Below are 21,874 nucleotides of genomic sequence, written 5' to 3' on the forward strand. Positions count from 1 at the left end.
GGAAGGAACTCCGATGCTCAAGTCAAGGATGATGAAGGTCAGTTAAGCCTAACTGCGTTAAAGAACGAGAGAGAGAGAGAAAGAGAGAGGGCCTCTAAATACCTAGGGGAGTGCCATTGTGTCCCCCGCTTGTTAGGACACATGGCGTGCGTGGACTGAGGTGACCCCTCGAAGGCTCCAGGTCGCTCTGACTCATTCATCATGGGTGGTTCATCATGGGTGATTGTGGAGGCCCTACCCTTCACCCACGTGTCCCTCATCGTCTGGGTTTCTTGGGTGATTCAGCAACCCTTACTCCGCTCTTGATGCTATTCCCGTCTCATGACATGATCAGGCTAATGTAGTAGGCTATATTGTCACTCTCTTGATACATATGAATTAATGTATCATTTTTAGTGCAGTATGCCATATAAAATCATCACAAGAGCCGGCCACCAAGGTTTTTAAAATCGATCCAGAGGACGAACCAGTTAGGGGTCCGGTTCTCAGGTCGAACGGTTTGAATGGTTAACTGTTTGGATTAGCGATTTTCTTACTAAAATCAATGATCTTTTGACAAAAATCTGATTTTAGGGAAAAACGGAACTGGTCACTTGAACGATTCCTAATTTTTCAGTCCGATCATCCGGTCCGATCCGGTTTTGAAAACCATACCGGCCACACTGACATTTAAGAAAAAATAAGGTCTTTTTTTTTATTGCTAGATATTGCCATAGGCTTAACACTCATTATTACAGATAAAAGGAGGAGCATTGGTAAATGAATGATGCTCTTACCAAACGCCCTTAATTACCTGCAGAACTTTTTTAAATTGGACTAATTTTCATAATAAGCTAGCTAGCTAGCTTATAATTAACCTGATTGCATGCCAAAAGCAGCCTAATTAAGACTTGATTAATTAATTCTAATATATATACTAAATTAAAACAAACTCCTTTGTTTTACATGGACCATCAATCCACCATTAATTTGAAGAACAACCGTTGATTTCAAGGAGACTGGGTGATCTTTATCTGCCACTTGAATATGGAAATTGGAGAGGATAGCAACAGCAGTCCACTTCATATTGGTGAAAGCCATGTCCCTACCAATGCAAATTCTTGGGCCACCACCGAATGCAAATAACAATTTGGAAATCATGTCGTTATCCAGTGAACCATCCTCTTTAATCCACCTCTCCGGCTTGAATTCCGAACAATCTTCCCCCCACACAGACGGAATCCTTGCCAGAGAGTAAACTCCGAGCAGTACCTGCATCCCTGGTTTGACAACACTGCCATCAGGGAGGACATCTTTCTTGATGACTCCTTTTCTGTTCAAAGGGACGGGAGGAAACAACCGTAGTGTTTCACAGAATGCTGCATGCAGATACAACAAATTCTTGAGATCATCTGGATCGAACATGCATCTCTTCTTGCTTACGCTTACAGCATCACCATCATCAATTACTTCACCTTTTCTCTCCTTCTGATGAGAGACTACATGCCTCAACTCTTCCAGGATTTTCGCCTCCACACGAGGATTTCTGTAAAGTGACCAGAAGAACCAGAGAAGACCCAAAGCTGTAGTGTCCCGCCCAGCTATGAAGAAGTTGAGAACCATGTCTCTAAGGAACTTCACCCTGACCTCAGACCAGTCCGCCTTCTCTCCTTGAGATCGAACGTAGGTAGACAGTAAGCTATTTGTTTCTGATTCTACTCCTTTAAGCACTTCTTCTCTCTTACGCCAAACGATATCATAAATCGCATTATCAGCGACCTCCTGTGCTTTGGCTAACTTCTTCTCCGTTCCAACCTTGAACAAACGCAGCAACTTCCAGTAGAACGATGGCGTGAAAACCCTGGAAATTATGGCCTCCTGTGCATCATCAACGGCTGTAGCCACTACGTTAGACACAAGTAGTCCTTCTTCGAGACACCCCAAATCTTTCCCCGAAATCGTAATATTTATGGTGCGAAGGTGTACTTGAGAAACAAATCCTGCAGATCAATTGCAGAACTTTTCTAGCATTACAGAACAAGAGTACCAGAAATTTTCATGGGAAATTAAAAATAATGCAAAAGGAGAGGGGAGATTGAAGCTTTAAAAAGTAAAGTAGGCCTCGCCAGAAGGTTGTAGCACATCTTAAAACACCATAAGTGGCATTCAACAAACCAATGAAAGAAAGTTATTCAAGAGAAAAAAAGGGTTGACTATTGAGGAGGTTATAAACTATTGTTGGGTAAGAAGAAAGATCTTAAAGCTCAGTTTGGAAGGGGTATAAATACAAATATGTAGAGTGTAAAATCTGGTATTTTTTATTATTTTGTACGTATTTGCCTTAATTGTATATATTTGTATTTGTACTCTTTTCAAACTGAACCTAAAGTATAAACATATTACTAAAATCACATTAAATATTTGGTGGGCATGATAAATGGGAAACTAAATTTTGGTTGAGGATGCTTGGGATTAAAATTCAGTTGGGATTTTCATTCCACCACAATAACCACGTAAACAGCTCGGTCTGTTATTTTCTCAAACAGCTTGCATACATCTTGTATTTTGTCTTTGTTTATTTATTACTAGTATAAATAGATTACCCTCCCGCAAGGGCTTACCATAAGAAAAAAAGACATTAACACCAATTCATTTTAAACTAGAGGAATGATGATTTTTGAAGATAAAAACAGTAGAAATTGGATCTAAAGATGATTATCAACAAATATATATTCAAATATCAAAGAAAAACGCATCTTTCATCTCTTCAAGTAGGAAATTTGATCCGGCAGGAATCCAATTCGCAGGCGAATCTCCACTAAACTCCAAGCCTCCAATAAGATGGGAAACAGATTGAAAATGAACACTTGGCCAAGTGGTGACCGTCTCGATTTATACATGTATGGTTCATGGCAGTTGATCTATAAATTACTAAAAGGTGATTATCAACAAATATATATTCAAAGAAAAACGCATCTTCCATCTCTCCAAGTAGGAAATCTGATCCGACTGAAATCCAATTCGCAGACAGTCTCCACTAAACTCCAAGCCTCCAATAAGATGGGAAACAGATTGAAAATGAACACTTGGCCAAGTGGTGACCGTCTCTATTTATACATGTATGGTTCATGGCAGTTGGTCTATAAATTACTAAAAGGCATCTAAAGCGTGTGGGAGTGTTCACGGTGAATCGCATTATTTTGTAAAGAGCAACATATCAAATAGAGACTGTTGTAGTTACATACGTAAAGAGAAATTTTAGTAAAGAAAGAATTCATGCAATTCTTGGTTTTCTTCACAAGAAAATGGCTTAGATCGTTCATAAAGGTAGGAATGATGTTTCTTAGGCTTCATTTGTTTGTTGTGCAATTTCACTTTCATTAGTGAATCTCTAATAGACCTGTTCATGGGCCGGGTAGTCCAACGGCCCGGCCCACACTCCGGTCGGGCTTGGTCATGTAATTAGACCCGCAGGCCTGACCTCAGACCTAATATAGTAAGCCCGACTATGTTTCAGGCTGGGCTCAGCCTTTTTCAGGCCACTCAATAGCTTACCTTATAATGTCTAGCGTTGTTCCTTACCCGGAGTTGCAACTTCGTACCGGATCTAATGTACTTATTCGATCTAATAAGTACCCTGTGTCATAATTGATAAATTCGGATTTGTCAAAAAAACCCGGCCCGAACCCGGTCCGATCCAACTCAGCATTATATATTTTATAAAATATATAAATAATATAATATTTATTAAAATATATATTTATAATTTAATATATACATATTTTATTATTTTCTTTACAATCTCTCTCTCTATTCAGCCGCTAATAGTATGGGCTAAATTTTATGAGGGCCGGACTTGGCCTAAGTTGTAGGCCGATGATCGGGCCAGGCTCGGGCTCGGGCTCGAGCCTTAGAAAATTCTGTTAATCCAAAATAAAAGCCCGGCCCACGGCCCATGAATAGGTCTAATCTATAAGCGCATTGAGAATGGGGAATTGATGCTAAATTCACCGGCAAAGATGTGGTTTATAGGAGAAAGGGCTAGTAGTAGAGGGGCTGGAATTCAGACTTTCCGTACTTTTCCGTACTAGTTTTCATATGAATTGATTGATAGTATATAACATTTCATTTAATGTGACACGCATGTGGGGGCATGATTGACAAATTGATGTCAGCCTATTTAATATAAAGTACTTGATTAGCTATCATAGTAATAAGACATCTAAATGCTTGACAGGTAGTGATAGGACTTCTAGGGACTAATAGGCGAATTTTCAAAATTGGAAACCTTAGCAAGTTATTTTACAAACGTGAGGTTAACCCTATTCTACCATATGCCAGTGGATGCCAGTAGCCCCGTGGTTTAGGGTTTTGAAATCCTTTCTTATTGTTCATCTTTTTCCCCATTATCCTGTTCTTAGAGAGAGACCTACCCTTTACTGCACTATAATTGCTATTCCTTACTGTGAAAATGTCTCAATCATCATCTTCGTCATCATCCTTTAATATTCGTGAGATTTGGCCTTATGGGCTGCATCCATTTGAGGAGTTTTTGAACAATGTGGACATTGGAACAACTCTTGCATCCTGCCACTTTTCTAGTGAGCTTTATCATTGTCATGAATCGGATGTGGATTAATATATAAAATGGGCTGGTTGGATACTCAATAGCCCAATTTTCTATAAATTCCTTGTGGTCTGTTTGGTTGCTAAGAAACAATGGGATGAGAAGAGATGGGATAAGAAAGGAAAATATATATTCCCAGTTTTGGCACCTTGTATTTGTTTGTTGAGAAAATTTTACAAGGTATTTGATTTCAATCCACTTTGATAAATCCATACACTCTCCAAATCCACAACATAACCCTTATTATTTATGGAGTGACATGGCATAGTAGTATTTGAATCTTGCCACATGGCATGCTGACATGGCAATATTAAAAAAGTCATGGACATTGAAAATATAGCATATTCATAATATTTAAGTTGACAAAAGTAGCTCCCAAAGTCATACATTATCATGTCACGTGGAGTTCTTTTAATGCCTTCACCTATGAGTCAGTATCCTTTATATAGGGTGTTGGGTATTGGATCTAAATTGTGTTGGTACCATTGTAATTGAAATACAACTTCTTCATAGGTGTTATCTGTTAAATCTATGCATTTGGGCATTTTACTCTGCCCATGTAAAATAAGTTCTTGGTTGGCACCCTTTGATTACAACACAATATTTTTCCATTTTAGTACCTATAAACACACAAACACATATTCCATCAAAATGGGATGGAGGTTTTAAGTAAAGCTAGGACCCAGGTTCTCAAAATGTCAATGAAGCATTAGGTGAAGGTAAGGAGGAGCTTATTTGTTGCTCCATTATGGCTGAGAGGAAGGGTCAAAAATCAAGATAAAGTTGAGTCATGGCTAGCAATTGCATTCATCTAGTCATGAGTATCATAAACTCTAAGGCTGTGCTTGTTTGCAATATAAACGCCTAATCGGGGTATTTATGTACTCTGGTTTACGTTTGTGAGCATTTGTTTGGCATACATAACTGCATCGATTAAGAGGGTAAAATTGTTTTTTTCTGACAGCTTTGTTTCGTTTCAAAAATGCATTACTGCATTGATTTTTTAGATGCAAACTTGCTCTCTCTGGCTGACAATGTAAATAGGGTATATGTTTGTGCTGTTGTTTGACGAAATGAAAATAGCTGTTCGAGTGAGAGGAGATTTGTTGTATTCTGTTCCCCCCCAATGGTAACTTTCTCACCCCATCTCCGACCATGGTCGTTGCTGGTCGGAGATGGGGGTGAAATGTTCATCTCCTCTTGTGTTTTGATATGCACGGATTGGCCATAGATGTTGGTCATCTTCAGCACTAGTTCTTGAAAACATAAATCTCTCTTCACACCAATTATCCTAGTTTGACCTCCGACATATCTCGACATCCCATCACTTGGTCTCCACAAAATCTTACCTCCGAAACTGCACAAAAACTTAACTTTTTTCCCCTACACCGATTCTTTGCCACCCTCATTGCTCGCTCGATCGGCCCCATTACCTCCAACCTGATTTCCAACATTTGGAAATTTAGTATACCCAACAGGCACACCACTAGCGATGCCAATGAGCACAAGCGGACGAGAACACCAAGCCATCATCAGATTCACAAACCCTAACCCCACATACCCAATATCGGGAACCGTCGCCGCATAATACAGTGGTTGTCTAGACCCAGGACTACCAACATCACGAGCTGAATTAGGGAGAAATCCCTCGGCGTTCCTCCCTGTTGCCAAACCAATGGCATCATGTGACTCTTCGGCGACCGTCCGAGCAACATCTAACTATCGGAGGTCTTTCTGGGTGGAGCTCTAATCAAATGCCATCAGCAACAACAACAAAAATGGTAGGCACCAATTAAATGTAAGCCAAATTTAGTCATTGAAGAAAGAAATGCAGTGTTTTGCGGGTCCTAGGCTGGAATAATACTAGAGTCCGGGGTTCTTGGCTTCCATTTATTTAACATTCAAAGAGAGAGAGAGAGCACCAGATTGATTGATCAGAGAGGAAGGAAGAAGAATAAGAAGTGGAGTTCCGAAAAGGAGCGCACGATCCTCTTATGATGTGATCTTGGTTAGAATGGACGGTCCAGATTTCATCGAAGCTGGTTTGATGGTTATTTGACCAAAAGTTCAACACAGTGGAGAGTAGGTAGTTAGAGCATTTATGTTTGCTCTCATAGATTGCATCGATGTCAACCAAATGTCAGCAAATTTGTACACTCATTTACCTCATTTCCTAACAAACGAGAAGAGTACAAAAAACGGATTAAGCTGTGAACCAACTTTACATTCATGAACCAAGATGAAGGCAAATATGCAGGGTACATATTTACATTTGCATTGAAAACAAACGCAGCCTAAGGTACATTTTCTTGTAAAAGTGGTGCTACCCATAATATCTACAATTATTAGTTAATGAACTTCATATTAACATGGTAATTAATGAAACTGGGCCATCAACATAACCAAGGCAACCATAATTAAGTAAAGAAACTTGTATTAGTATAAAAAAAATGATAATTGTGAGTCTCAACTCATTATTCTGTAGTGGAACAAGAAAAGCTTCTACCAGATAAACTCTAATCTAATCTTGTTATAATATTTAGTTTTAATAGGCTATAAAGTCTAAAGATCACCCTCCCCTAATTCTATATTTTGGGTTCAAACAGGAGGACTATTTGATCCATTTGACTTCTTGGGTTCAAGATACATGGATGTAAAATACAGATGATCTAAGCTCTAACCTCATTCACCACCAAATATAGCTTATATAAATGCTTCTGACTTACTTCACTATATTTTTCCTATTAAAACGGAGAAGATTTGATGTGAATTCCATTTCATCCTCTTTGTTTTTTTCCTTCCTCCATGAAAAGAATTATACTAATATCTAGTTTTCCTTATGTTTATTGCAAGTTGGTGGTTATATGTTGTGTACCAAGGTGGATTAGCATTTGCTACAGTGAGAGGAGCATGTACGAGGTCCCAAAGCACCAACTGTCCAGATCACTTGCACTTATATCAATTATTTCCTAGCTAGCCATCCCCTTCCTAAATCAATGGGTTAACTTTTCTTCTTGCAAATTGAGTCTGAGCCAAAAGGATCTAGATTAAAATAATCTCTTTGATATTTTAAAACAATAGAGAATCAATTTTAGGCTACAAGAAAAAATTTAGTTACTTGTAACATCTGCAATATAATTCATTTTTCAATTCCTATGGACTTGGTGAGGGTTTCCCTACGAATATGAATATTTTGTTTGCCTCATTAGCAATACTAAGTGAAACAAATTCTTGAACTCTGATTTTGTTTTGAGGAACCAAAAAAAAAACAAAAAAGACATTGGCTTAATTTTAAATAACAATAATTCATCTCTTTAAAACCACCGAAACAATGGTTTTCAAAACAAAATTAAAGAAATTCTGAAGATATGAATATCTATGGACTTTTTTTCTTATCCTTATCCTCAACATTTACGAATATTATTTATCCCATAATCAGTATTTTGCTATTTATGAGTATTCTTTGTCTCATAATCATTTTCTTCTTCTTATCCTTATCCCCATCATTCTTTACAACTTCTGACAATATTCCATTTACCAGCTCTCATTTCTCACCATTTGAAGTTAGGATATTCTATTGGTAATAAGGAGACACTTGAATTAAGTTGTAATTAAATCTTATTATTTTTTATGCAAGCATATAAACACAATGTCCATTAGCATATAATGTTTGACCAGAAAATAACTAAACCAATCTACTTGAGAAGCAAAGAAGATATCTCAACTTGTTAAAAAGAAAAGATTTAAATATCTGAAGTCCTCCTAGAAAAGAGGATAAATGTATAAGTACCTGTCAAAAGATTCGTTCACACATAGAAACTAATGGTGCGTAACCGGTCGGTCTTAGCAATCAATGACCTTGCCTCTGAATAGAATTGCGGGGAACCTGGGTACACTGTTTTAAGTGCCGAGCTATTTGCTTTTGCCACGTAGAGTGATTGCGAGGTTGGACCAAATCTTCCTTCATCAGAAACTGAAATCAAAGATTCAATAAGTTGAATAGATATGTACATCTACAAGTTTTTATGCACAAAAAAATAAGTCAAACATGTCAATCGAGCAAGCAACACAACGCATAAAACGGTATCAAAATTGGATACATGTCCACAAACATGTTTAATCAAATAAGTAACAATCAAGAAAAAAAAAACAAAAAATAACACACAAATCTGGAACAGTGATGTTAATGGGAGGAAAGTAGTGGAAGCCATGTTTAATCTGATGAAACCATGGGAAATACAATAGATTTGGAACAAACACATATCTCTTGCTAGATCTAGAAACCAATGTTAAACTAGATGCTAATAACAGCAAATTTGGATCATTGATGAAAAAATGGTCCGATCGACCATGGTTGGAGGGGTAAGATGATGGTTGTATAAGTTGCCCTATTTATTTATGCTTCTTAGGTATCCATGTGATTAGTTCGACCAAACCATTCATCAAATATTGGACCGGTACCAAGTGTTTTCCTACATTTGCACCCCCTTTTGTCTTTATGTGGTTTGTCAAGCGTTTTCCAATGCACAAACAAATGAATTCCTACATTTGCACCCCTTTTGTCTTTCTGTGGTTTATTAAGTGTTTTCCTTCTACCTCATTGGTACCCTGCGAATTGGATCCCTTCACTCTTCACCATTGTTGGCAATAAAGGAGAACGTGATAGGCGCAAGGAATTCCTACCCTTTACTTTCCATTTGTTGGTTATGAACGCTTCTCATTAGCTAGTTTTCGTAGAAATCTCAATTGTTCAGGTGGAGGAGTTGGCGCCATTGGTGTAGCAATACCAAACCTTGATTCAGTTTATTGTGCTAACACCAAGACCTAGTCATGGCATGGCTGCACCACAGGTCAAGGAGGAAGTGGAATAGCCAAGGAAAGGAGAGAGTATGGTTGGGGAAGGCAGAAAAGAGGCTCCAACACAGCCAAGGAAGGTTGCCAAGAGAAAGCCTCTGACGCAGGACACGAGGCAAGTGAAAACGAAGGTATCCAACACTGTGGAGAGTCAACCTTCAAAGAAGAAAGCATCGTCTCCTCAACTATTAGAATTGGCACTAATTCTTCCCTATCCCACCAAGTGCATGTGGTCATGGGTCATGACGTGAGGAGTTGATCCTGCCCCTGTGGAAGTGGCATCTTCTAGTGAGGAGTGAAGGGATGAGAGATCCATCATATGGACGCCCAAATCTTGCGAAATAAGGTGGGTGAATTTCAAAAATTTCTCTCCCTTTTAACTGGGAATCGAATTCCCTATTTAGAAAATCATATTTTCAAGGATCAATCTTGAACCATAAATTGAACCAGATCTGAACCAAAAGGAGTATGAGAGAGGTATACCTGATACAGAGAAATATTATCCCTCAATGAAGGTGTTCACGCCTAAGGAAGGATCCAAAGACTGCTCCCACTGAAGATGGCGCAGTGTAGGATGGAGCAGAATCAGCAGTGTTCTTCTCAAAGAAATCTGTCATTCGCAAGAAACAACAGGATGGCACGTGAGCACAACTTCCTATCAATCATTTTACAAAAAACTGATGTCAAGATCGAATCTTGACTTCTCCCACAACTGGAGATCGAACTGGAAAACTGGGCGGCAAGAAAGAATTCTGCAGAGTTGGTTAATTCTTCCTTCTGTGTATTCAGCTCTGAAGAGAATGTGATTATGTGTTCTCTAAAGGCTGTCGCCCCCTCCTTTTGTAACCCCAAAGGATCAGCTCCTAATCCAATTAGGAGTTGCTGACCCAAATCATATTTGGATCAGACATCCCCTTAGGTGCTAAGGATGAACCATTATCTTATCTACAAATTAGATCAACCTTCTCCTGATCTCATTACGATATTTCTAGATCTGAATCATATTCAGATCTGGACTCTCTGAGTGGATAGGGTTAAGACCCTATTCTATCTATTGATCCATCTCAGAATTCGCCCATATTTAACTTATTAAATAAGTTCAGTTTGAAATGGGCTTTAGGCCCATTAAGCTTATGTGCTCACTTAGCCTTCCTATCTGCTGCCTAGTTGGGTTTCCTTGTATGGCGTGGGACCCAAACATTGATCTACACATCAACCACATGGGTTTGGCCCAGCCTTTGTTACAAGGCCTGGCCGAATACACTACTAAGGACAGTGCACCCCCTGAAACCTATCAAATGGGCTCTATGGGCCCAACACTTACCATAAGTGGTCCCTGGGCCAAGCCACCTTGTAACACCCAGGGACTGTGGGCAGATGCAAGATTAGCCCATCAGGCATTACCCTCAATGGTCTTACACTTAACCTCTCAGCCCTTAATGATCAAACACTGCCCGACAAGAGAGGACCTCTCCCTCGGCTGCAAGGAACAGTGTTGCACTCTCTGCTTATATGGATCCTGGGAATTAAAACCTTTTGTAAACATTTTAGAAACCATAATATATACACTTTTATATCTCATATAAAATATACTTTGCAAAACAAATCTCAACGATTGAAATCGGCTGCCGGTAGTCTTGGTTTCCATTAGTGAGAGTGCATCCCTGATCATTACCTTTGTCCGACAAAGGGGCTGATCCTGTCACTATGATCACCCACTCAGATGAATTCTCAAACTGTCCCAACATACCCAGGTTTTAACCCTCGCTAAGGATCTCACTGATGGTACATCAAAGACAGCCCAATCCGACACCTAGTGCAGTATCATAATCGAGTCTAGGGGTCGGGTGTAACTTTCCAATTTGACCTATTAATCTCCAAGGTCTAGGGCAATACTGGAAATCTAGTCCATTTCAAAGATTCAATTAATCCTACACTGTATGTGCCTAGGGTCTAACCTTAGCAGCTGAGAGAGACCATCCCAACCGACTTGGTAGCACAACAGTGTCAGCCTTATCAGGATAGGTCTCCCTAGACCAACCCATGGCTGTGAACATTCTAAACTAACACGAGTCTCATTAAGTGTCCAGTTTAAGGGTATTACACAGAAACATACCAAGGGAACATGAATCAAATATGTACTTTTATTCATTTACAATAAACTCATAATGTATATCATTCTGATTGAAGCTAAGGGCATACAAAACTGTCTAACAAGGAGGAGAGAGTTGGTGCTATCAGCTCCCCCCAACCAAAGTCTACACAAGAACAAGCCAACCTTTGTAGGGACCTAGCTTATGGTCCAAGGTGGTAGAATGAAGAAATGACCTCATGCCCATGAATTCCAAAGGTACATTGTGGTTTTGTTCAAACTTATATGTATTGTTTCATTTTATAGATTGCCAACTAAGCTTTTGTTCTATGTAGAGTGTTACTCTAGCATGCAGTGATGTTGCAATGAAGAGTACTACTCTCTTATTTCATCTAGGGTGTCTAGCCTGTTACAAGCCATTTGGTTCATCTCCTTCATGCTGAAATTCTTTCCCATTGCATATGCTACCCACACTAAACTATTCGTATTTCAGTGGATAGTACTATCTTGTGTCCAAATACTAGGGAATATGGAGTCACTTTTTCTCCCCTCCTAATTGAAGTTTCGTATGCCCATAGTGTGATAGATAACCTTTAGAGGGTAGGTTTGTACTAGTTTGTGAAGTAGTCAATGGCAATTATTATGAAGTAGTAGTAACCTTTAGAGGGTAGAGGGTAGGTTTGTTTTCCCTACTACATCTTCACCCAACATGTATTTGATAGATATAGCACATTTTCACATGTTTGGATGTGTTGTCAAGAATTGTTGGCCGGTAGAAGTTTAGTTGTAGTATGTGATTGCACAAGATATTTTGACCCCGGTGTGTCGTTGAATTTCAGGAAATTGGGAATTTGGGACAATTTTGAGTTAAGAGAACATAATACATGGTGATATGGCACCAAGGGGGGGACTTCGGTCCACCAAGGAGAGAGGCCCAACCGCAACCCTATGGGAGGCTTCAAAAGGCGGCTGACTTTAGCAGAATTAAAAAGGAGGAGGACTCTAAACAAAAGGCTGAAAAGAAAAGTATAAAAGAAAAAAGAGAGAAAAAATTAGGGTTCGACCCCTTGACACAAGAACGAAGAGGAAAGTGCTAGGAGGAGGATCACAAGGCTGCTGAATGCGAATTGAAGAGGAGATCGAAGATTGATGCAGAAATCCTAAGTTGTCTTCTTCTTTGATTCTACGAATTCGGTAACCTAGATTCAATTAGGGTTTAATGGTTTTTCTTTGTTGAATATTTCTTTCTTTCTATTATGCGAACCATGACAGATGTTAATTCAAATTTGTAATTAATATTTTAAGCTGATCCGATTGAAAGTGATTCAGTCTTGGGATTTTTTATTAGGGTTTTCGATTATAAGAGTAGTTTTACCCGAATTATTCTTGTTTCTTAGATTACTTGAATTGCTTGAGAAAGGGTTTAGGTAATTAGATCAACTGATCAAGAAAACGGATTGAGTGTATCTTAGAGATAATATGCATGATTCATTTGGCATTCATTCAGCAAGAATTGATTTCCTTCAAATTATTTGTCCTTAATGCATCTATGGCGATTAAATTCTTGATAGAAATATAGGAATTGTTGCTCATAGATAGAGTGGGTTGTGCTCGAAAGAGGCTGCTCATACAATTAGGAATTAGCCAACCCATGACTGAATTCAACTTTGGTTGAATAGCTTAATGGTATAATCGCTGAACCGGTTCTGCTAATATTTTCGTGAAGCACTTCCTCTCATTAATTAAGGCGGTTTGATCCGAGCACCCTTAGGATAATTTTCTAATTAGGAGTTAGGTTTTTTTTCCTTGTTTAACCTTTCGGATTGTCAGATAACAAAAAGTTGATTCAGTACTAGTAGTTGTTGGATCAATCCATGTGGAAACGATACTCTACTCATCAGTATATTACTTGATCGGCTAGTGCACTTGCTAGTGTAATCTAAACACATCATATATCTCCTAGTATCTCCCTTGAAATTTCTAAGGCATCTTTTGATGGAAAGGCTGCAAAGAGGTCTTCTACTGCCTAGCATTTGATTATTCTGGGATGCATTTATTCAATTGTGTATTCGTTGAGTTGCATCAGCTACTTCACTAGTCTTCCTAAGAGAAGGGGTATGTCTACAAAGTATTTGATGGATCATTCTTTGCAATTAGTATCACATTTTGGCCTCAGATATAATGTTTGAACTTCTATGCCGCAACACTGAGACTAGACATTGTTGCTCCATGCGCAAGTAATTCTTTTCTACCTATCTCAAGGTTCTACTAGCATAGTATGTAGGACACTCTTGACCTTTTGAATTGTCTTGCACAATTAGGTATCCTATGGCTTTTTGATTAGATGCAATGTATAGTTTGAACTCCTTATCACTTTGAGGAAGGGACATGGTTAGCATTTTGGCTAGGGCTAGCTTTATTTGTTTGAAGGCTCTACTATGCCCATCTAACCACTAGAAGCTATTGGTTTTCTTTGTTGAGGAGGGGAGCTACTGTCGGAATTAGGCCTAGGATAAATTTGTGCAGATAGGAAACTTTTCCTAGGAAGGTTTCCAGCTACGACTCATTCTTTGGTGGAGGGATCCCTAAGACTATCTTGACTTTTACATCATCTTGGTGAGTGCCTACTTGGTCAACTTTGTTCCCCTAAGAATTTTCTCGATTCTACTTCAAAAGTGCATTTGAGTGAGTTCAGCCTCAGTTTTATTATTTGCACCTCGTAAATATTTTCCTAAGGACTTATGTGTGATTATCTTTCTTCTTTTCTTTCACCACGATGTCATTAATATAGCACTTTATCTCCTTTTGCATCATATCATGGAAATCACAAGTCATCACCCTTTGATAAATTTCCCTAAAATTCTTTAATCCATAAAGAATCCTTATAAGTGTCCTAAGGGCTATATGAGGAACATCTAAAGGATCCATAAAGATATGGTTGTAGCCACTGTAAGTGATGAGGGGTAATTTGGTCCTTCGAATCGTACAACGACATATGGCTTCCGGATGACATCTCAACTCCAAGTCAGCGAACTAGCTCAGTGAAATTAGTTCAAAGCATCTCAACCAGGCTGAACCGGACAAGTCGAATCGGCTACAAGAGCAGACCAAGCTGAATCGGCGGTCGAAGCAAGCCGACCCAAAATGCCCTAAAGAGCTTCTACTCTCTTCGTCTACTAAGCAGTGACTCAAGAGTGGGGCAATTGATGAGGGGCATTTTGGTCACCCCACACAATTATCGACATGTGGATGCTGGTGATAACGCAGCGTCCAGCATAGTAGAGCAGCTCGCTAAAGTGACATGTGGTAGTTAGCATCAAGTACGCGGCCGAGCTAGAGCGACCTCGGCCCACAGCGTCCAGCATAGTTGAGCAGCTTGCCAAAGTGACACATGGCAGTCAGCATCAGGTATGCGGCCGAGCTAGAGCGAGCTCGACCCATAGTGTCTAGCATAGCTGAGCAGCTCGCCAAAGTGATATGTGGCAGTCAGCATCAAGTACACGGCCAAGCTGGAGCGAGCTTGCCCCACTAGCTCGCCCAAAATTGTCCCCGCGTCGTGCCCACTCAAACACCGTTACTACGACTATAGGAATAGCTCACTGAACCGCACACTGCAGGACTCGCGGGTGACCTATAACTACCGCGCAAATCTAGCAACTAACACCTTAATGCGACTGAAAATAAGGAAACAGCTCCACAAAGAGCTCAAGACAGTTACCTGAGTCCAAGAGCCAATATAAGATGTCTAGATCCACCTAGAAAGGTATGCACACTGATATTCTCAAGCTCCCTTACATTCTCAGAGATTACTCCTACACATTCGTTGACTTAAGCAACGGAGTGCCCTCCCCGGGTAAAAGCTACCCAAGCACTCTCACTTTCTTCTCCTTTTACAAATTGCTTCAACTCGGATACCCAACTCGCAACTCGTCCACACAGCTCAGCCCAACCAAATTGCTGACAGTCGGAGTCTGAGTCGTAGCACACGAGGGAGTGTCTACATTGTGCATCATCTATTGGTGGGCCTATTTTGTGCTTTATCAGTAAGCATCTACGAAAGAGAACAACTCATTGTTTATCGCTGCATCTATGAGTATCTCCATATTAGGTAGGAGAAATTCATAGTTCATCACCCTTTGATAAGTTGTCCTAGCATTCTTTAATCCAAAATATATCACTTGGTAGTAAAAATTCCCCTACAAGTGTCCGGAAGGCTATATGAGGAGCATCTAAAGGATCCATGAAGATATTATTGTAGTCACTGTAAACATATACGAAGAACAACTCATTATTTATTGTTGCATCTGAGTATCTCAATATTAGGCAAGGGAAATTCATTATTGGGGTAGGCTTTATCAAGATCCATGAAGCCAATGCAACACTTTTGGGGTGTTTACGAATCTAGGGTTAGTCGCAATATGGTGTGACTCGGAAAGAGTATATCTAATGTTTACAAACTAACCTAAGTTGGCCCTTCTTTTTCTTTACAAGGACTATATTATCCAACCACTTAGGGTGTATTATGGGTTTTATAAACCCCACTTTTAGCAGCTTTTCTACGATTTCCTTCATTTTTAGTGCTATTTTGGGTTTGAATATTCATTGGGGCTGCTTTACTAGCTTGTAGTTGGGATCAATGTACAAAGTATTTGACCAGGCTATGGTCCAAGCTGGGCATTTAGTCGTACAACCAAGCAAAGACATCTTAGAACTGTGTGATGGAAGAAATTTTAATTTAGTACAAGTGCCAGAATTAAACTACAGGTGTGGTAGTGGAACTAACCTTTCAATAGTGTAAAGAGGCTTGTCTTGTAATTGTCCTATAATTTTTCAAAAATGAATAGGGGTCTTTTATCCATGTCTGAGTCTACGTTGTTGATTTCCTCTAAGATTTCCTCTACCTTGTTGTTGGAATCTTGCAATTATTTGGGTGCGAGACTGGTTTTATCACAACACTCAACTAATTCATTTGTCTCAACCTATACATTAAATATGATGTTTTTCTCCAGTTGGATCGGCATTGTACATTCTTTGTTTTGAAAAGTATACTTGCTCATAGTGAATGTCATGTGTGAGTTATGTGATGAAAGGTATACAATAAAGTAATTACCAAGTGTGTAATGGAAGGATATGCCATAGTTGATTCAAACATGAAGACTAACGCACAAATATTTAAATTAACTCTATACTATACATACCTCTTCTGCTTTCACCTTTTTGGTCCACTCTAGGTTGAGCCGTCATTTTCCTCTACTCTGTGGCCATCAAGATCACTAATCTAGGTGCAATTTTGTTTTTCCTTTGCTTGTAGGATTGGTGTTGCATCTTACTTTTCTTTGCATAAGGCTAGACTCATAACCTTTATCTTTTCTATACATGCTTCACCATCATCCTCCAGGTCGGTATAGTAAATCACATCATGTAAGTTAGTGCTTCCAATTTCTCAAATGGCGTTTTTGTTGCTAGAGTGCATACTATCTTCCTGTTGTGCTTAGATTTGATGCACTAGTGTGGCCTGAGACAACACAGAATTCCTAGGTCACAAAGAATGGCTCCAAGCGTAGAGGAAGGTAGATGAAGCCTTTAATGGAAGAGATGTTCCCATTGAAGTCAGTTACTACCATTGAAAGTCTTTTAATGTTATCCTCATTCACACCCATCAATTGTAAGGTGTGAATATAGATTAGATTTATAGTGCTGCCTTGGTCCACCAGCACTCTTTTCATTTCGTATCTCCCCACTTTTGTTGTTACATATAATAGTCGGTTATGCTTCGAGTCAGCATTGTGGAGGTGCACTGGATTATTGAAAATGTTGACCAACACTCCAAGTGTCACCAATTTTACCACTTCATTGGCATCCTTTTTCTTGAAAAAGTAATTTAGCTCGATGCTCCACTGAACTAGCGTGTCAAAGGCGGTAGTGGGGTGGTTAACTACTCCAACCACATTGATGTTTCCTCCCTGTTGATGATTAGGGAGCCAGCCTCCTCTTAAGAAAGTCATCGAACTTGACTTTGGTTGTGAAAATTCTTCATAAGTGAAATAATCCATCAGGCCATGGGTGGTATTTTAATGATAGTGGTATTTTAATGATATTCATATCATTGTTCGCCACACTTATCTCTCTTCGGATCAACAGGAGGTGGTGAAGCCTTAATGACATTTTCTTCAGTTAACTTATTCATAACCAAAATTACCTCATTCTAACTATAACATGTACGTATATAATGTTCGCCCAGACCCTCAGAGAATATCAAATATCAAAACTAATACCAAAAAATCGCGTGAAAGCAACCTACAGTCAACCCTCATGTTGTGATGAACCCGCAATACACTACAAATCTTGCGATGAACTCACAACACGTATCGCAAAACCGCGATAAACCCATGGTTCACCGAGCCTACTCACAAGCCAAACTGAGAAAAGCTTGGGCTAACCCCATGGTGAGGTCCGCGTGTGCCCAGAGCCACGTGGAAGCTACAACCTCAAAAAACGTAGCGAGACGCCACATGGGGTCAACAAGACGCCACCCACCAAGCGGTGACGTCATTAACACCATGTCAATTAAGATAAACCACGCAAGAGGTAGTAGTACACATGAGTAATGATGGGTCTTGAGGAGAAGGAAAGCCGATCTTCAGGAAAATCCTCATGAGACACGTGGCGAAACCCCAATGGCGCACTTAACAATTGACAACAAAATCCAATATTCCCTTTCCCGATACGTCACAAGTACCCTTATCTCCTACCTTTTAGGATCTCGGGATCTCCCGCATAAATAGAGATCCTCCCCGTATTGGGACTCACTCAACATTCTACATCCAGCACCCAATCACTCTTTTGCTTTCGCTTCCTACCTTAGCATCCTTAGCCTAAAAGCCAATTTCCTTACTTGCCGACCTCTCTCTGTCTTTCAAAGAGACCGCTCCTATCCAAGCCTTACCCCCCACCTAAAGTAGAATCTCTGGTTCATTTTTTAATCATAGAGAATATCCTCAAGAAGAATCAACCTCACCACCATCCCCGAAGAGCAAAACAATGTCCCGGAGAACACCAATTCGGGAGCAAAAAACTAGCCGAAGATGGAAACACCTATCCAAGCCGACATCGAGATACTGTCGAACAAAGTTTACGAGTTTGAGGCACTTTTCAAAAATAGATTCAGGAGGCTAGAACAAATGCAGGAGGAGACGAGAAGAACCCTCCAAATTCTACTCAACCGTTCGGCCCAAGCTGAATAAACCCCTACGTAACTCCGGCATCCCAAACACCAATCCCAACCCCAACCGCTACGCTTCCAACCTAACATCCGCCATGCCCGAGGAGACCAATAGAGCCAACCCAACCCCTACCCAAATAGGCCACCAACCCGCCCACCAATATCATGCCTTTCCCTGCACCAACCCGACAGTAGAGGCCCCTCTCAGCCGGGAAAAACTAAGGGAATACTTCCAAGGGTTGGTAGTTGAAAGCCGCAACCGGGCCCAGGATTCAGCTATCCTACAAAAGCCTTACTCTGACCATATCCTATACAAGCCCTACCTTGTCAGGTACACCCCTCCTCAATAGTGGTTGTAGTATGATGGGTAGAGAGGCAGCCCGCAGGAGCACATCAGTAAGTTCGAGGACATCCTTGGTTCCTTCACTCTCGACGGAGATCTCAAAGTACGAGAATTCTCGAAGTTATTGACCGGCCCAATGTACACATGGTTCTTGAGTTTCACCCCAGGGAGCATTGATTCGTGGGGCGAACTAGCCAAAAAGTTCTTATCAAAATGGTTCACCCTGGAAAGAAAGTTAACAATGGCTAATCTATGGAACGTAGAGCAAGGACCAGGGGAGGATCTTTTGGCCTACGTCATGAGGTTCCAAAAACTTAAACACTCTTCTTCGATGAACATGCCACTGAGAGAAGTTTCAGCAAGCAATGCGTACAAGGTATGCCCCCTACCTATAGGATTGGCATCAAAAACATCAAAGTCAAGACCTTTAGCCAGCTCTGGAGGTGTGCAAAGAGGATGGCACGAACCGTCAAGGAAACCCCTCCATACAACAGAAATGAGGTGTATACAGTCAACAAGAAGCCCAGAAACAATGGAGGAGTCAGCTAGGGGCCATACCAACGCGATAATGCCCCAGGATGAAGGAGTGCCCCTCCCCTCTTCCCTTGCACAAGGGAGGAGGTTATAATGATATTAAACAAGTTAGTTGAAGACAAGGTCATCAGCATGCTGTCACCACCAGTAGGAGTGGACCCAAAGAAAGGCAAGCACGGCAGGAGGTGGTGCAACTTCCATCAGATGCCACATCATGACTTGATGGATTGCTTCACCCTAAGAAGACTATTCGTACAGAAGGTAAAGCTGGACCAGTTCGTCAGAAAAGACCTAGCACGTGTAGAAACCGACCCCCTCCCAGCCCATACCCAGGGGGGAAGTAACAATGTAGTTGGACCAGCCGATCAATACCAATCTGATGCTCTCATAGAAAAACTAGAGTAGAGCGAGGAGCAGCAACAATTTTTCACCAAGCAAGGGGCCAACACAACAACACAGAAACTAGCCATCAGAGCACTAGTGGAAGTCCTCTGCTACCCTCTACAGCCCTACAGCCATGACTCCATGACTGCTACAGTGTGGAATTCACAGCGGAAGACAGATTGGCCACTGACTCCCACCATAACAGACCCCTATACATCATGGTGAAAATAGGGGTTTCGAAATGAGAAGATCGTTGATTGACCTACGAAACTCAGTCAATCTTATTTCCATCCTCACGCTAGAGTTGATGAACGTCCGGAAGGAGGACATCAAGGGATTGCCACTGGAAGTGACAGACTTCAATGGGAATCCATCCATCACGGAAGGATCCATCGAGCTATAGGTAGCAATAGGCCCGTTCAACATCACGTAGGAGTTCCAGGTAATCCCAAGGAGAACTTCTTACCACGCTCTCCTAGGACGCCCATTGATACACGACTTGGCCCTTATCCCATTGACATATCATCAGTGCATTAAAGCTAGATACCGGGGGTAATCAATAAGGATCCCAGCCACCAGGGTCCCCTTCGACAAGTAAGAGGCACACCTAGAGGATGCCATTTACTTCATAGAACTGGCGGACGACGGTGAGGACGAGGATAGCCAAGGTCGAAGGGACAAAGTTGCCTCATTCGCCAGAGAGCAAGCCTGCGAGGACCGCTAAACACAAGAAAAGAAGCGGATGCATCTGGATCACAGGGAGTGACGGGAAAGACAACTACACTATCGTCAAGGAGCGCGAAGACGACGATCCATCCACGGCCAAGAAGGCCATTCCCAAGGTATGATTTTATTATGATATATCTTGTTTAACGTAGCCTTATCACAACTTGTACTAATGGTAAAAATATTTTTTAAAAGGTTCATCCCTAATGCATGATCTATTATTGATGTTTTCCCAAATCAAATACACATCTATTTATCAAAAAGTCACTATAATCCTCTAACGGAAGACTTTAAGTAATGTTTCAACCAGCACCATTTCACCGCATTGCAAATCAATGTCGCTACAGTAATATCATCGAACAATAATTTAGTCATTGAGAATGATACAAAGATACAACATTTAACCACAAACTTATTATACACAAAACCCCCAGAATTTGAGACAAATAATAACGTGCGCCATGATAGGAGTTGAAGGAGGATGCCCTAGAATACTGCGATAAAGTTGGTGTGTCCGTAAGCGCGTCGTTAAATACCCCAAAACACCATTTTAAACATTTATAATTTTTACCGTTTCTCAAACAACTACTAACACAATAAATGGGTGAGAACGGGTCGTATCCACATGGAAGCGAGGGAAAAATTAATATACACTCAAATCCTGACAAGAGAACACAAGAGGGAAGTGTAGAAATACAAAAATTAATTAATTAAACTAAGAAAAAAAATAGAATTGAAATATTACTAAAAGTTAAAAGTGCAGAAACATAAATAAATACAGAAATAAATTAACAAAAGAAACGAAATAAAAATCTGTAATCCGATCAGAGGTAGCAGTCTCCGGATCACTCCTTTGACCCTCGAACTTCTCGAGCTAGGCCTTCTGTCTTACCTGGCTGAATTGCAGATCTGTAGAAAATAAAACAAAGATCAAGCAGAATGAAAATAAATTGCAGAAAGTAAATAACAAAACTGGAATTGAAAGAACAAAAATTAAAACTAAAATAAAGTAAAAGTGGTTGGGGTCCGATTCCAGAGGTTGTAGTAATGGTGTTGGCAAACTGCAAGTAGGAACCCCTCATCTTGCCTGAGCATTCTCCTCTTCCTCTACCC

At 40.3% G+C, this 21,874-nt stretch overlaps 1 pseudogene; it reads right to left on the reverse strand.

The window, feature by feature from the left end:
- Positions 1 to 894: 894 nt before the first annotated feature.
- LOC104602090 (noroxomaritidine synthase-like) overlaps positions 895 to 21,874 on the reverse strand; it is a 33,067-nt pseudogene continuing 12,087 nt past the window's right edge.

This window comes from Nelumbo nucifera, chromosome 6 (assembly GCF_055504915.1).
Source record: "Nelumbo nucifera cultivar China Antique chromosome 6, China Antique-T2T, whole genome shotgun sequence".
In the NCBI taxonomy this organism is placed as follows: domain Eukaryota; kingdom Viridiplantae; phylum Streptophyta; class Magnoliopsida; order Proteales; family Nelumbonaceae; genus Nelumbo; species Nelumbo nucifera.